General features: G+C 34.4%; 2 pseudogenes; both read right to left on the reverse strand.

Moving 5' to 3' along the window:
* LOC119542639 overlaps window positions 1–14,257 on the reverse strand; it is a 30,072-nt pseudogene extending 15,815 nt beyond the window's left edge.
* Window positions 14,258–15,905: 1,648 nt separating this feature from the next.
* Window positions 15,906–16,423, reverse strand: LOC119543305 (annotated as a pseudogene).
* Between the last annotated feature and the right edge of the window lie 2,100 nt (window positions 16,424–18,523).

Here is an 18,523-nt window from a genome sequence, read left to right on the forward strand (position 1 = left end):
GTTTATTTATGCAATGTTAATATAAAACTTTTTAGTAGTCAAGTTTAAAAATTGGGCAGTAAATTACAGGGAAAATAATTTATCCATAATATTAACTAATAAAATTCTTCTGGGAAGATTGCATTTGAACATTTGTGATACTAAATAGATATTTACTCTCAAGTGTGATTGATGAAAAAACAAGATAATTTTTACCAGCTATGCCATTAATGTTTGCTACTAATGGTGAAGTTGCTACCAAGTTATGAAGCTTTCTTTTTTTTCAAAGAGTAACTGGCTAAATAACTGCCTTATTGCCTCTTTAACTCCTGTGAAGATACGGTGACATGGGTAGTGCAGTTCAATAAAGAAATACTGCAAACTAAATACTTATGCTTTACTGGAAAAAGCTGCCTTGCACATATGTTTAGAAGTAAACAAAGTTGTTGCCTTCATATTTTTAATACAGTTGTGTCAGATACCCACTTGTCAAAAATTTATTCTTAAATCTTCTAAATTGACTTTATAGATAAAATCATTTCTGAATTTTCATCACCACCTGAGGTTCCATTTCATGCATCCATGGAATAAAAATTATGGGAATAAATTTATAGCTGGAGTCTTGTATATAATACTTTTGCTCTCAAGACATTTCTTCAGAATTTATCAACAAACTATTTTTTCCATTGATTGTCAAAATGTTCTCATCTGTTATTTTCACCACCTGAAAATACATTATTAAGGCTTTCTTTTTTTGGGCCTTTTAAAACTGTAATAAGTGCTATTCCATTTTGCATGCATAAATTACAAGGCAGTTTCCCAATCTTTTCTTTCAGATAGTTTCTCCTTGGTTGAAGAAGAATGATGAAAGTGGCTCAATATTTTATTCTTATGGCTAATAATTATGTTAAAGTAAGCTGTATTATAATAACTTTTTATACATGAATCTGGAAGCTGTCTACAAAACATTATTGCCTGTGATATATCATCCATGGCCTGCCCCATGTTTATTCCATTTAAAATGACAATTATACTTTATAGTTTTTTGTTATATAAATATTTCCTTGATTAAATTTACTATGTTGTAGTTATATGAAATTGAGAAAAATTTTAGAAAGCAGATTTAAAAGAAGCAGAAATGGATATGGAATATGATCTTTTATGCAATCAAAATTGGAACAAAAAGCCATTTATGTTTCTTTTAAAAGCCCACTTTTGAATAACTGTTACAGACATAGCAGATTTAACAATAGCATTTACTATCTGTATGGAGTAGATTATAATTAAGATAAATTTTTTTATAATTATTATGCTTTCTAGAATAATTGTTGCTAGATTTCAGAATTTGGGCTAGGCTAATCTAAAAAGTTCTTCAACATCAAATACCAAAAAATGACATTTTTTATTAAAATTATAATAATTTAATAGAAAATATATTTAAATTCATTTGTTTGTGCCATGAGAAATATATTTGGGGTCCTAAATTGCCCCATTTGATGTTCTTTTCTTTCCACTTCATTAATGATGGACATTCTGGTACAACTATTTGTGGTTTTAATTATCTGTGAAATTTTGAGATGGTTACATTGTTTTCTGTTTTTAATTAACAATAAAATCATGTGAAGAATGAAAAAATAGGATTAGGTTCAATGAAAGACTCCTTTCTTAAATGACATTAAATATTTAAAGATAAAATTCAGTCCTTCAAGTTTAATTTGTTTAATCATATGAATTCTTAAGTTAAAAATGTGGGATTAGAAATAAGATATAATTCAATCTCTATTATTTTACTTAAATTTTCATATTTTTGCTCACAGAGATATAATTTTCATACTATAGTTATCTGGTTAATGTATTCTTCTCTGAACTCTCAAACTACTTCTCCATTAAACTGAAAATTACAAAGAACCATATTGGTAAATAAAATAAGAGTCTTTTACCCTTAGTAAATATTACAGTATTTGATATATACTTAAACTTAGCTGACTGATAGAATTTTAAAAATCTCAAAATATTAGGAGAATTTTACTTCAATTTACATCTACAATTCTAACCTATATTTGAAAGACACTATTTAGATATTAACAAAGATCATATCATGGCTTGTTTATATTATTGTTGAGAATTAACAAAATCAGAGATAATAACAACAAATATAAATCAGAATTATCGATAAATCAGAAGTTTAAGATGTTAGAAATATTGCTGAAATAGATATTAAAAGCTATTCAACACTTCAAAATCCGAGGTTAAGAAAAGCCAAAGAGAAAATAAAAATAGCAGTTTTTGGTTAAAAAAGAAAAGACACAACAGAAAACATGAACTTAAAGTGAAAGTAGCTGCTCTCTAGCAGAAATATTAAACAGGGTAATTAAAATCTGTATTGGTAAAAGTAAAGAGCTAACATGTAATGGTAAAATTTTATTATTGGTATAGTATAGCTGTGCCAGTTTGTATTATGTTCCCCCAAATGCCATTATCTTTGATGTAATCTTGTGTGGGCAGACCTATCAGTGTTAATTAGATTGTAATTCCTTGAGTGTTTCCATGGAGATGTGCCCCACCTAACTGTGGGTGATGACTCCGATTGGATAGTTTCCATGGAGGTGTTGGCCTGCCCATTCAGAGTGGGTCTGAATTAAATTACTGGAGCACTATATAAGATCCGACAGAAGGAGCAGGCTGCTACCACCAAGGACACTTTGAAGAAAGCACAGGAGCTGCAGATGAGAGAGAGTTTGAAGATGGCCGTTGAAAGCAAACTCTTGCTCCAGAGAAGCTGAGAGAGGACAAATATCCCAAGTGCAACTAAGAGTGACATTTTTGAGGAACTGCAGCCTAGAGAGGAACGTCCTGGGAGAAAGCCATTTTGAAACCAGAACTTTGGAGCAGACGCCAGCCACGTGTCTTCCCAGCTAACAGAGGTTTTCCGGACACCATTGGCCATCCTCCAGTGAAGGTACCTGATTGCTGATGTGTTATCTTGGACACTTTATGGCCTTAAGACTGTAACCGTGTAACCACATAAACTCCCTTCTATAAAAGCCAATCTTTCTCTGGTGTTTTGCATTCCGGCAGCATTAGCAAAGTAAAGCAATAGGTAAGATATATTTAGTTTCTAATGAAGAGAATGGAGTTAAATGCCAAGAAGCTATACAAAAATTAAATCATTATACTAAAAAATGGGGATCCATAGCAAGAAATAGGAAACAACTCCATTTTATCCTTTCATTTACCACTCAAACTCACTGTAATTCACCCAGTGGGCCTGTTCTTTCTCTCTCATTAGCTGAAACAAAGGACAGATTTCATGCTATCAGACTGTTCTAGAACTTAATAAAAATTTTAATTTCATTTAAAATAAAACCTTTTATAATAGAAATCCTAAAAAAAAACCCGCATCATTCCCACAGTAACATAAAACCAAATTGACATGGTCCGAAACAACATTTTCAACCCACCAGAGAGCTGAGGATGCAAAATAATCAAAACAAACTAAATTCCAGAAAGTAGGAGCCTTATGTAGGAAAGAAATGGCTCATGATTGCTTCATTCCTTGTCGTCAAGGTATGGAAAGAAGAGAAATTCACTCTAGATTGGGTTAAGGAGAAACCAGACATTTTTTTAAATACATTTTTAATAGCTTGTATGCAAACCAGACTGATTGACTATAAAAACCCAAACATAAAGCAAGTCTGCACACACTCACAACAATGCCCCATGGGATTTCATTGAGTGCATATTGGTGGGATGCCAAAATCTGTGGGCATAACAGGAGAGCTGAAACAAGCCTGATTGAAGTAGAAAGAGTCTTCCCCAATTGCAAGGCAATGGTCCACAGAAGTTAGGGACAATAGGGGAGTGGAGAGAGATCCATTCTAGGCAATTTGGGCTTTCTAGCACCTGTGAGCAGATGACAAAGGTTAGGGGAGAGCATAAAAACTGAGAGAAATCCTTCTGATGTGATCCAGGCCTTCACCTAGTATACTGCAGTTCTCTAAATGTTGAGGTCATTGGTAACTGATAGAGAAGACCCTCCCAGTTTTTTCTTCAACAGTGTCTTAGATATTCTGAATTCTTCACATTTCTAGTTTAGAATCAGCTTCTTCAAGTTTTGTGAAAAATTCTGTTGTGAGTTCATCGAGTCTAGAGATCAATTTAGTTGCCATAGTTTCAATATTCAGTCATGTAATCAATGAACATAGCATAATTATCCACTTATTTAACTCTTTAATTCTTCTCAATTTTTGATGCTATTGTAAATGGTATGTTTTTATTTATTCTTTTTGTGGTAACATATTTAACATAAAATTTCCTAAGTGCACACCTAAAAATGCATTTTTTGTAGTGTACAGACCTTGTTAAACATCATTAATTCCAGTGACTTATATTTATATTTTCTGTGTATAATGACAGGATTTTTAAAAGTTATACAATCCTTATCATTGCATTTGTTTTTGGACTTGGCATTAAGGCTAAGATTGTGAATGAAGTGGAGTTATTGGGAGACAGAATCTTTGTTTCATCCTTAAATAAAAATCTTTGGACATTCCACCATCAAGGTCTTTGATAGAAAACTTTTATTACGTTGGAAAAATTTCATTCAATTCCCATCTTGCTCAGGGATTTTATCTTGAGTGGATATTGAATTTTATCAAACCCAATTTTTTGAATTGATTGAGATGATCACATTTTTCTCCCTTAATGGGTTAAAATGGTCAATTATGGTGACAGATTTGTGGTTGTTAAACCAAAATTACACTCCTGAAATAAACCCAGTTTGCTCAAACTTGTATGATGCTTTTATGTATTTCTGGATCCCTTTTACTAATATTTTATTTATAATTTTTGCCATATCAAATTTTCTCATTTGTTTTAAAAATCAAGTTTATGTTAGCTTCATAAAATGACTTGAGGACATGTCTCTCTCTTTTTATTTTTCTATATGCCAGAATAGTTTGTGTAAGATGGCTTTATTTCTTGCTTAACTTTTGGTAAAACTTTCAAGTGAAACCGTCTAGTACTGTATTTCCTCTGTGTTGTCAAAAGAAACTGAATCACCGACAAAAGCGATTATTAGTAAAGCGGGTCTACTGAAAGAGAAACTGCTCAGCAAGGAGATCTCTAACCCATGGAAGAGTCTCAAAATGGTTAGCAAGTTACATTGGCTCATAAAGGTAGTTAGGGAATCCCTAAAGGGGAAGTTACAATAACTGATTGACATTTAGATTCTTTATTATACAGGAAGGTCTTACAAAGTGAGGAATGACCATGGATTGGCTATTACATCATATTTGTCTATTTCTAATGGGTTAGCTCTTCTGGACCAAAACCAGCTTATTTCCAAATGATGCTTAAACTGCAGCTTTTATAGAGTATGCTTCATTTTTTTTTCAGAAAGAACCTGCTTTTATTTTTAATTCACTGGAAAGTTGCTGTCACTTCTTAGAAAGCAGGCAGCACCTGGCAATAACAATGCAGGCAGCCAATTCATTTTACTTAACAGTGTCCCTTTTTGGTGATGTTTCCAATAATTTCACTGGGGACATGACCAAAACACTATGGTCACCACCATGGATTTCTCCTTAGGTCAGTGTTCACAGTGGACTCATTGTTGACCGGTTGTAATGAACTCAGACTGCTGTTTTGTTTCATTTTTTTCTTTGATTGGTTTCTTTTACTTGATTGTAGTGGGGTATGTTGGCTGTCTAATTGCATTTACATTTATGACTCTTGGATTGAGCAGATTATGGTCATGGCCCAATCTCTGAGTCAGAAAATCTATAGTTAATTTAATTTTAATTTTAATTTTTAGTTTTGGTACACCCGAGACAATCCCATTCATTTTCTTTTTGGCTATTTTGAGAACAATCATTTATCTCAGGGTTGACAAGGAATTTGAAAAATTTCTTGAGACACAATTATTAAAACAAGAAATAAAAATGTATATATGCCAATATTATTGTTAAAAGTCTAAATCCAAAGCATTTTATTTGTTTCAAATTCCATTGAACCAGGAACCAAGTTCCATTTAAATGTTTGAGCTCAACTGATACCATATAATACTTTAATTTGATCTTTTAGAACACTTAAATTGTTTACTACAGTGCCAGATTTATTAAAATAAAAGGAGCATTTTCCATGTATTAGGGTGCAAGTGACCCTCTCTTCCAATTTGGATGGTTGGGATATCTGGAGTTAGTGCACATATATTTCGTTAAACCAAGGGTGTGAGGCTATTTACTTAATCTCTGAGATCTTGAAGAGTTTTTAGAGCAGTTTTAAAGCTCTATTCCACAATCTTAGGTATAGTAGCAATTGCTCACCATGGATCATATATTCCTTAAGCAAGATATGAGGTGTGCATGAAAGAATGAAAGAGTTGTGTTATGTTCAGGAGTTAAAGGTATTATCTCTCTTTTGTTTGTTTGAGACTCGATATAAGTGGTGCCTAAATTAACTATTTGGCTAGCATTTAGGATAGACAATTTAGACACAGTTGGAGTAAGGTATCATATTCTGCATCTTGCTGACCAATCATGGGGAAATATATTCTTCTATTACAAGAAATAAGCAATGCATTGGTAACTTTACATGCAGAGTAGAATGATAGTCTTTACAAGACAAAAAAATTGGGGATTTATTTAAATTAGAAGGACAGACAATATTTTGTTAAGGAGTCCAAAAGAACAGAGGGAAATGCAGTAGCTGTGTGGGTAAAATTTCCTCTATAAGTTTGTCTGGAGTATGGATCACCCTAGAGAACATCAGACTTATTGGTATTATGTAAAGGAATGACAGACATATTCCATAAGCTGAATGAGTTGTAAGTAAATTTGGGGTATTTTTAAACTCTCTGTGTGAAGGTAGAATTAATGATGGTTAATAAAGTACCATTTATAGTAGGAAGCTAATTGAGATATTTATGATACAATAATAATGTTTGATCACATAAGTCAGAGGGAATTTCTCCCAAGTGGTGCTTTCCATTGGGATATTCTATACCGAGAGGAAAGTTTATAGTGACAGGAAATTTTTATCAGCATGGGAAAGAGTGTAGTCTGTGAATGTATTGGAATCAGTAGTCATTTGTACTTTACAATCCTTTTCGATGCTAAAACTGTTCTGAATTCAGTTGCAGGAGCTGGATTTATATAAATTTCTGACCTTGTTTTGGATACCAGTTTTGTGTAATGCTGACAGCTGGTTAGGCAGACTATATTGTTTTTTGTTTTTGTTTTTTGTTGTTGTTTGTTTTATTTTTATTGCTGGAGCTAAAGGATGGTTTAAATTTAAAATATTTAAAATAAAAATACCATTATAATAATCAAAGACTTCATTTGGCACTAAGAAAAATTAGAAAATAGGCCAATAAAATGAAAATCGAAAGATGGTCACAATATCACAAGGTGTGGGGACTGAATGGGGAAAGTTTATGTCTATAGTTTCTTGTTCCACAATCTTGGGTAATGCTGTCCACCTCTGAAGTTATTTGTTTCATTTGTCTAGTTGGTCCTGATTCTTAGTCAGTTCTAATTTCTAGTCATCTATAGGGAGAATATTCAATTTTAGTTCCTCAGAGAGGCCTGCTTAAACTGGGAGATATGAATCTAAGGATTCATTTTCTATGATTTAGCAGTAATAATAAAATATGTTTTAGAAATTTTGGTCGGGTCCATTTCAGTGGGGTTCAAAACAAGACTTCTAAATGTGCAGTCTTAAAGAGAAATCAAGTAGACATTTTTTAAGAATTGATTCTGGGGAAGCAAACTATCAAGAGTTGTCAAGAGGTTTGAAGGCTTGGTTAAACAAGTTCATGGGTCACTGTGAAAAAACACTTGGTTCCCAATTTAACCAAAGCATAAATAAAAAAATAGAGACATTACTATGGGAGGCAGCTTGATTTTTTAAAGGTTAAGCAACTATTTTGACAAAGCACAGAATCTCAGCCTTTTATACTGACTACTCAGAAGGGGGGAGAAATCTTTTGTAACTTCTTACTAAGAGTACAAGGACATTTTGTCATTTTAATAGAGAAAAACCAAAATCAGCAGATGGTTTGAAATGAAAGCTCTTAAAAATCTTATAATTAAACCCAACAAATCTTTCCCAACTTTGACCACATGAATAAAATTCTTTTTCTGCAAACCTTTTACAATTTTCCGTATCCATTTAGGCTTTTTCCTACATTTTCTTCTTTTTCATTTTGCAAGAGTCCTTTTCAATTTAAGTCAAAACTACTTTTTTTTTCTTTATAAAAACATATCCCATAAGTTATCAAAAAGATTTTAGAATCTGTTTTTAGGATGACATCCTACAAAATACAATTACTGTTTAAAAAATTTTGTCAAAATAATAACTTAATTTGCTAAATGCAAAATTTATAATTTTTGTCATCTTAATCATTTAGTAGATATAAACATAGTTTATTAGATCAGCAAGCCTGTATAATTACAGGAAAAACACACTCAAAGAGAATAAAAATATATGCTTGCAATGTACCTAACACTAACTCAAAAGACAGCTATTTTTATTAACCAATACAATAGTCTTTTTTGCTGAAGATTTATGAGCTTGAATTTCTAAAATGTTTGGGTTAGCTTTTAGGAGCATTTGAATTATTAGAAGTTTGTGTTCTTTAACTTCCAAAATTTTAGGAGTCTTTAATTTATATAAGCACTTGTTTACCCTCTAGCCAGTTTAAACAGAGCTCTTTTAAGGAATTTTAAAGTTTTTAAAAATCAATTAACCTACCAAGTATGAGTGTGAATTTGTAGATGTGTCCTTGAATTCCGACAATTATTTTCACTTAATCTATCTTTGAGTTCTGTTATTTGATATATAAAGATTTAGAATTAGAATTATATCTTCTTGGGTAATTGAAACTTTTATCATTTGATCATTGGGAAATACCATTATTTATCTCAACTAGCAACATTCTTTAAAATTTTGTTAGTGTTTTATGGTATAATTTTTCCCATCCTTTAGTTTCACCTTTTCTGTTCCTTATATTTTGGATGACTTTCTGATATGAAGCAAATATTTTTTTTTTTTTTTTGGTAAATCCAGTCTCAAGTATTTCTCTTATATTTGGAGAATTTTAGTTCATTTGTATGAACCACTTTCACTATTTGTTTTTTAACTGTTTTGCATGATTTATGTTCTTCACAGTTTTTGCTTGAATTCTTTTGAAATGATTGTTTATAATTTTTCATTTCTCCTTCTTAGTTGGGGTGGTTTGGAGGTATTTGCCCCAGAAAAACATGTTCTTAAATTTAATTCATTCCAGTGGGTGTGGACCCATTGTAAATATAATTTCTTCAAGTTGTTACTTCAGTTAAGATGTGGCTCAAATAAATCGGGTTGTACTTTAATCCAGATTACTAGAGTCCTTGATACATAGAGTGAATGTCAGACACAAAAGCCACAGAGGGAGTGACCAGAAGCTGAAAGTCAATGGAACCTGGAAGAGAGAGGCCTGGGGAATCTGCCATGTATATTGCCATGTGACAGAGGAGCCAAGGACCAAAAGCCCTAAAATTCCAGTCTTTTGGAAGAAAGCATCATTACCTTGATGATGCCTTGATGAGGAACTTCTCCTGGCCTCAAAACCATGAGCCAATAAATTCCCATTTTTTTAAGCCAGCCCATCACATACCATTTGCTTTAGCAATGAGGAAACTAAAATTTAAGTCTAAAAATGACACTCAGACAACCAAACTCCTGTAAACTGGGGAACTCCAAAACAACTAATAAGCAAAGGCCCAGGGTAAGACAGAGGCTCAGAAAGATAGGGAAGCCCTGCACACTCTATTCATATTGGGCAGACCTTGCTGAGAGGAGGCTGAACCTCAAGAAAATCTCTGTCTTATCACCAGCTGATTACAAAACCAACAAACAAACATCCCAGGGAATATATCCCAGAGATAACATTTTAAAATATTGAAATATGCAGTGTGCAATAAGAGGGTATGGGACAAAGAAAGAAATAGGAAATCATGGCCCATTCAAAAGAAGAGGATAAAAATCCAGAAAAAAATAGTGAAGAAGACCAGAATTAAAAGACCATGTTCTTTTAATCCATTCTTGTGAGGGCAGACTTTTTGTGGGTGGCAACTTTTGGTTAGATTGTTTCCATGGAGATGTAGCCCTGCCCCTTCAGGGTGGGTCTTAATCCTTTACTGGAGTCTTTTAAGACATCTCAAAAAGAAAGAGAGCTCAGAGAAGCTGAGGGAGACATTTTGGAGAGAAGCTAAAATATGTAATCCAGAGTTTGCCCCCAGGAGAAGCTAAAACAGAAGCTAAGACAGAAGCCCAGAGACATTTAGGAGAAAGCCACGGAAACCAGAGGCTAAACCCGGGAGAGGACCAGCAGACTCTGGCCATGTGATAGAGGAACCCCAGATGCCACTGGCCTTTCTTCAGAGAAGGTATTGTCCTGTTGATGCCTTAATTGGGACATTTTCATGAACTTACAACCGTAAATTTGCGAACTAATAAACCACCATTGTAAATGCCAATTCATTTCTGATATATTGCATTTTGGCAGCTTTGGCAAACTAGAACAGATTGTGTACCAGAAGAGTGGGGTCCTGCTGAGTTTGCAAATATTAAAAATATTTGCTTCCTGTCCCTGCAACCTCAAACTCTTCTGGTTAGTTCCAAAAGGAGGAGTGCTTCTACCAGGAGACAAAACAATAATTCCATTGAACTGGAAGTTAAAACTGCCACCTGGCCACTTTGGGCTTCTAATGCCTCTGAATCAACAGGCAATGAAAGGGATTGCTGTACTGGCTGGGGTGATTGATTATGACTATCAAGGGGAAATAAGACTGCAACTACACAAAGGAGGTAAAGAAGAGTTTTTCTGGAGTACAGGGGATCCCCTAGGGCTTCTCTTAGTACCACCATGCTGTCTGATTAAAGTCAATGGAAAACTGCAATAAACCAATCCAGGCAAGACTACCAATGGCCCAGAAACTTCAGGAATGAAGGTTTGGGTCACCCCACCAGGCAAAGAACTATGACCAGCTGAAGTCCTTGCTGAGGGTAAAGGAAACATAGAATGAGTAGTGGAAGAAGGTAGTGATAAATATGAACTGTGACCATTTGCCCTGTTACAAAAATGAATACTGTGATGGTATGAGTATTTCCTTCTTGTTTTGTTACGAGTATGTTTGTATTTGTACATAAGCAAATATCTTTGTTTTCTTCTCTATCTTATCCCCTTATCATATGGCATAAGTTGTATTGTTCATTTCATAGTATTTAAGCTATAGGATATCAGGTTTAACATTGAATGCTACCCCAGGACTTACACCCTACTCTGGAGAGATTCAGTGCATTCCTGGTTGTACGCAGGATAGTTGAGTATTGTTAGGCAAAAATTATGTCTGTTATTGTTTTTTTTTTTTTCTTTATTTAGAGATTAAGCATGGTTTAAGGTGATGTGTATAGCTTCCAAGTTGACAAGGGTGTGGACTGTGGTATTTAGGTTAATTTGTCAACCAAGCAAGCACAGGCCTATCTGTTGCTGCAAGGACATTTTGTGGACTTAAATAATCAGTACATTGACTGCATCTGTGGCTAGTTACATCTGTTAGCCAAGGGGAGTGTCTTCTGCAGTGAGAAATGTTTAATCTAATCAATGGAAGACTTTTAAGGTAGAGAAGATTGCTTCAGTAGACAGAGGAGAGAACTTTCATCTCCTTTGGCCAGCCAGCCAGCTTCTCCTGGGGATTTCATCAAAGACCTTCAGCAGGTGCTAGCTCACAACCTGCCCCATGGAATTTGGACACATGTGTCCCCACATTGTGTGAGACACCTTTATAAAAGCTCACACTATTTACAGATATTTCCTGTTGGTTCTGTTTCCCTAGAGAACCCTGACTAATACAGTAGGCATACCAAACAAAGCCTTTAAAAATGATCTTAAAAATGCTCAAGTAGATGAAGGAAAGTATAGAGAAAGAACTAAAGGATATCAGGAAAACAATGAATGAGCAATATGAGAGTCCAAGTAAAGAGATAGAAATTTTAAAATGGAACCAAACAGAATGACTGGAGTTGAAGACCACAATAACTGGAACACAAAATGTCCAGGAGGGTTTCAAGAGCAGATTGGAATTGGCAGAAGAATCAGTGAACTTGAAGACAAGAAACTTGAAATGAGTCATGCTTAGGAGAAGAAATAATAAAGAAATATTAAAAAGAAAATAGACTAAGACAGCTATGGGACACCATCACAGGCACCAGTATACACATTATGGGAATCCCAGAAAGAGAAGAAAGAGAGAAAGGAGCAGAAGGAATAGTCAAAGAATTAACAACAGAGAACTTCCCAAACTTTACACCCAAAGTGCAAGCAACAAAAGAAAAAATAGATAAATGGGACCTCGTCAAAATTAAAAACTTTTGCTCCTCAAAGGACTTTATCATGAAAGCAAAGCAACAACCTACCCAATGAGAGAAAATATTTGGAAACCACATATCTTATAAAGGATTAATAGCTAGAATATACAAGAGGAAATCCTACAACTTAACAACAACTTAATTAAAAAATGGGCAAAAGATTTGAAGAGACATCTCTCCAAAGAAGATATACAAATAACCAGAAAGAACATGAAAAGATGCTCCACATCATTAGCCATCAGGGAAATGACAATCAAAACCATGATGAGATACCTTTTCACACTCATTAGAATAGCTGCCCACTTGAAAAAAAAAAAAAGTAAAACAAGTGTTGAGAGGATGTGGAGAAATAGAAACACTCATTCTTTGCTGGTGGGAATGTACAATGGTGCAGCTGCTGTGGAAGGCAGTTTGACAGTTCCTCAGAAATGTAAATATAGAGTTACCACATGATCTGGCAATCCCACTACTAGGTATATACCCAAAAGAATTGAAAGCAGGGACTTGAACAAATATTTTCATACCATTGTTCACAGCAGCATTACTCATAATTGCCAAAAGATGGAAGCAGCCCAAGTGTCCATCAGCTAATGAATGGATAAATAAAATGTAGTATATACATATAATATAACATTATTCAGCTGAAGACCTGATACTTGCAACAACATGGGTGAACCTTGAATACTTCATGTTGAGTGAAATAAGCCAGACAGAAAAGGACAAATATTGCATGATCTCACTGATTTGAAACAATTAGAATAAGCAAACTCAGAGTCAGAATCTAGAAAATAGGTTATTAGGTGATGGGGTTGGTATAGGGAATGTGACATTAAGACTTAATATATACAAGGTCCCTATTTGAAATGATGGAAATGTTTTGGTAATGGATGATGGTTACTACAGCATATATTTTGAATGCAATTAACTGCACTGAAATATATATCTGAATATGATTAAAAAGGGAAATTGTAGATCATAAAAATGGTAATAGAATAATTTAAAAAAAATCCATGTATCTATGCCACACATACAGTGAAATGTACATTAAATGATGGACTTTAATTAATATTACAATTATAAAAATGTGCTATCATCAATTATAACAGATGTTCCACACTAATGCAAGTTGTTATTGGTGGGGTGATGTATGGGAATCATGTATTTTGTTCATGATAGTTCTGTAAACCCCCAACGTCTCTACTAAAGAAAAAAAAAAATGACACACTTGTTATTCTTTTAGTGTGTAGTCTAAAGATTGTAGCACACACTTATTACTTTACCAAAGGCTAATATAAATTTGTACTTTCCTAAATACTAGATGGGTCATTCATCTTATTAACCTATTCTCCTAACTTGTATACATGAAATGTTTGTATTTTATTTCATTACATATTCTTTAGGTAATTTAAACCTCAAATTTCATTATTACAATTTTTTATGTGGTCAATATTCATTTAGTCTTATAGTTGTATTTACTTTTTCCATTCTTTTCCATGTGTGTGAGTTTCTATCTGGGCTAATTTTCCTTGTGCCTGAGGAACAATATTTTGATACTTGCCTTGGGGACACTAGAAATTAGGATGTACATTTTAGGGCTTGAGATGTTCTGGGCCATTAAATTTACTCAAATCCTAGCGTGTAACCCATGCAAATGCTTGTTTTCTTCTAGCTCACTTACCGTCTTCTCTTGTGGGGCTTCAGGGCTTTTACTGTAAGCCCAGGAAAGGTTTCCAGGTGCATCTTTGACACGCCCTTAACCATAACAGCTGTCCCACTTACCTCTGAGTCGATCAAAATCACTTAGAGAATCAGCAACCTCTTCCCAATAGACAAAGGCCTCAAAGTCTATAGTGGCTCCAAACTGCATACCTGCTTCTTTGGGTTTCAATCTTCCCTATGATCATAGATATGTTAAGACAGATATTTTTGTTTGTTTGTTTGTGTAAATAGTTGATACATACTCTTAGACATCTTTATGAGGATCAGTTTGAATTACCTAATTCCCTCTTATTTTCCTGGCATCCTTAACCCTTTTATCAGGCATGGATAATTTTTTCAGTCTGGTGAAGTGCATGGATCTCTTTTCAGAATAATGCTTCCAAATACATAAAACAAATTTTTATGATTACAAAGAAAATAACATAGTAAAAGATATTATAAAGTATTAGTATTATATAGTGATACATTTGCTTTCTTAAAGCATTAAATCAAAATATCTAGTGGCACTTGTAATAACATTTATAATTTCATTGTAATTAGTATAGACAACATTTTGAGATTTTTGTGACAACTGTATTATGACATGAAATTATTTGCTTTTTCTACTATTGACAAAGTTACAGGTGTTCCTAATAGTAGAGTGGTTTGTTGCCTGCATTTATAGTTGAAAGAACTGCTAAACTTTGGTAACAGTTTACAGAAAATAAAGATACAACATTTTTTTTTCTCCACATAGGCATATAGACTCTAATTCTGTGCCCATGAACTCCAGGTTAAGAACACCTGTTCTAGCCTGGTCTTTATTTGCCTCTGATTGTTTTCATGTCATTGATGGCTTCATGTTCATTCATTTTTCTTTCTTTCTTCAACGGCTCCAATTACATCCTTAAACAAATTGTTTGTTCTATAATTGTGATTTGAGTTTGAGTTTAAGCTATGTTCACAATCTTGTAAACTGGTAGGAAGATTTTATCAGGGATACAAAGAGCTTTCTGAGAAAGTTTATGTGTACTGTGGCCACTCTCTTTTCACCCAGTTCTGTGTTTTGGGTGCGGTGCTCTCCTGAAAGAGTATAAAAAGATCACAAAAATGAGAAAAGAGTTAGAGAATCCTGAAAACTTCAAAAACCAGAATGTGGGCAGTACAATTTTCATGTTCATGACAGCTTTTCTGATTTGTTTCAACCCTAAATATCTGAATCACAAAGCAGACAGAACACACAGAGTGGATCAGGGTAAATATATCTCTCAAGACTCAAAAATGCAAAATATTGCATTGAATTTGGGGTAGGCTTATCTCAGTTCAGTTCTGTATTTTGTAGTCAGATGAAATTTCTCCAAGATTTTGGTCTTCAGTTATCCCCCAGCCTTACTTTCTATCTTTTATTTATTTATTTTTTTTAAGAAAAGCAAGTTCCAGAAGTTTTTTTATTGTTTGAATAACAGAACACGCAAAGCCAGGAAGAGAAGTCCCCAAGGAAATGATAGTCATATCTCACTGTTACTGGCCCTTTGATACTTCATCTTCTAAGCACTTATTAGATTTCCTTTTTATGATATCAGACATTTATTTTGATCACAAATGCAATCCAAGTGTGAATAAATAAATGTATCATCTTTAAACTGCTCTCCCCCAACATGTTCCTTTAAGTAGGAAAGAAGTGCTAAAGGTCTCTTCATAGCCTATTTGGCCATAGCTGTCCCACCTATGGTTTTAAAAACAGACTGTAACTTGGTCTTCCAAAATCCTTCTTGAAATACAGCTCATTCTGTTAAAGAAACTCTGGAGCACCAATTCTATTGATATTGTCCATAGTCTCCAAAAGGTGAGGATGGTAACCCAGTTGAAGGCAACTGGGAAGGGTTTGCAGCAAAATGAGGACCATCGGGAAACCGTGTAGAGGCAAATCTTACTAACAAGATACCAGCTCCTTTGATTAAAACTAGGAGAATGCCACCCATTACAGCTGACCCAACCATGGCCACTGGTCCATTTCTTGCTGCCAGTATGGCTCCTGTTAAGGCACCATTTTGTGATGAAGTACCAGGGATTTTCTTTCCCCTCTGACTTGAACCATACTGCAGTCAATCATGGAAAACAGACCTCCCTAAACTGCAAAGCTACCTCCTAACTGTGGTGCCCTGGTTTTAATAGGTGTCGAACTCCCGTGTAGTCTGTGGTTTACTCCCACTGGGGAATTGCGAAAACCTTTGATAGCTTGAAAGCTACCACTGCCTACGGCACGCATCGTAAAGGCCCCACCACAGTCATCCACAATTCGCCAGGGGCAGGGCTCCCGTGCATACTTCTCCATCTTGACTGCACTGGCACCCTTACTTTCTATCTTAATCTAAATTTTCTTTAGGTTTTCACTGTGTGTGTGTGTGTGTGTGTGTGTGTGTGTGTGTGTGTGTGTGTGTGTGTTTGCTTAAGTTTTCAGACTTGGAAGAACCTGTTTTTTTGTTTTGTTTTGTTTTAACTGTTTTCTAAATTCCATTGTAAAGCAAAACGTATGCATTTTTTCCCATACAGCAGGCAATTTGTGTTAGCAGGCAAAATACGGTTTCCAGAGAATGTGTGACAATTGACAGGTGCAGACAAGTGGTTGGTGTGAGGGAATTTCCAAGAGAGAGAGCAGCATATCAGTGATAGGTCAGTAAAGCACAGCAGTGAACAGTTGAGGGGCTGCCACTGTTCAGAGATCTACAGGTAAGCTACAAAACTGCATGAAGTAGCGGGGTGGCAGGCATTAGGGACTAATTGCCACTCTCTGGAGGGATGGCAAGAGGGAAAATCAGGGGTTTATACTTGAGAGCCTGGGGCAATTCTAGGGTAGGTAATTTAAGTAGGAACCTTGGCACAAGAATGAGGAAAGATCTCTACTTACAGAATTGTTCCAAGGAAATATGTAGAAGTATAATTTTTTTTTTATTTGGCATATATGGTTGGAGCCAGATTGGGAGCAATGATAACTCATTGCTGACCATCTGGCAGTGAATTAAGTTCTTTGCCGGCAAGGGGGAATTTTGGTTTTAGAAGACAGGGCAGGGTTGAGCTGTCAAGAAGTCTGCCAAATTGGAGGTAATCAGATCCTGATGCTGTGGACACTTGGCCCATTTCATATACATTCCTTATAGGAGTGGTTAATTATGTACCTTTAATTAGGAACATTACAGCTTTCTGGTAATAGGTCATCCTCTTATAATTAAGAACACCTATTATGTGAACGATATCCTTTTTTTTCTTACTAAGCATTATTAACAAGAAATTAAACCTAAGGCAATTTTAATTTTTCAGAGCTTATGAATATCTTTCTCAGGGATTCATCTATTAAAATGGTTTTCCCTGCCATTCTAAACTGTGATGAACATCATCTAAACTGAGAATTTCAGTACATCTCTAAATTTGAAATATTGTCCTGCTACTCAAACTTCACATTTAACATATTCCTTTCAAAGGATGAAAGCATCTGTCAAAATTTGGTAGGCAATATTTTCAATAAATGCCATAATTTCTCATTCTTTTACAGAAACCCTATTATCAAATCAGTTTACCAAAGCATATTTTTGATTTATTCTCATTGCCTAGTCTTTAGTTGATTAGGTTGTTGATGTCAACTCTCTCATGTACAGCACAGGGTTCTGAACAATTTCAATAAATTATTTCATAAATACTAATTTTAAAATAAAGCATTTACTAAAATGTTTGTAATCTACAATGCAAATCAGAATGTTTTAGGAGGGGATGTTGCAATTTGGATATCACTTTTACTTTTCCCAAAGCTTCTGAATAAAATGCTCCTCTCTTTCAGTTTTTCTATCAGCCAGTTGACTTTGCAATCTGAAAGCTCTTGATCTTTAATGATCTGTAGCACATCTGTATGCATAATACTGTCTTCCAAACTCCTCAACAATACAAAAACATTAGGCACGTATCATGGAGCTCTTTAATACATTCTCCATGCAACAGTGCTTTGCCAAAATGCAAACTATTTTTGCATAAAAAATAAGATTGTACTGTATGGGGATAATCAAGTAGTTTTGCTGAACTAATGAGCTCTTCTCTTTCTGACAGACTTCAGATACAGTAATTGGTGGGATTTAGTCTTTTCTTCAAGACAGGAATGATGAGATCTCTACCTTTGGTCATCATAAATGATTTCCTTACACTGGAATATCCTGGTCAGGCAAGCTCATTAACAAAGCAAAACTTAAATCAATTGATTACATTATATGAAATAATAGGCTATCAGTCTACTCATTTGCATGAAATACTTCATTAAAGCTGAACTACTTTGAACATAATGTAAATTGGTTGTATCCACTTGCCACTAATATTTATATTACATAAATGGATCTGAATAATGTATTATTTTTCTTCTTTGCTGAGTAATGCAAAAAAAAAAAAAAAAAAA

This window comes from Choloepus didactylus, chromosome 8, assembly GCF_015220235.1.
Source record: "Choloepus didactylus isolate mChoDid1 chromosome 8, mChoDid1.pri, whole genome shotgun sequence".
In the NCBI taxonomy this organism is placed as follows: domain Eukaryota; kingdom Metazoa; phylum Chordata; class Mammalia; order Pilosa; family Megalonychidae; genus Choloepus; species Choloepus didactylus.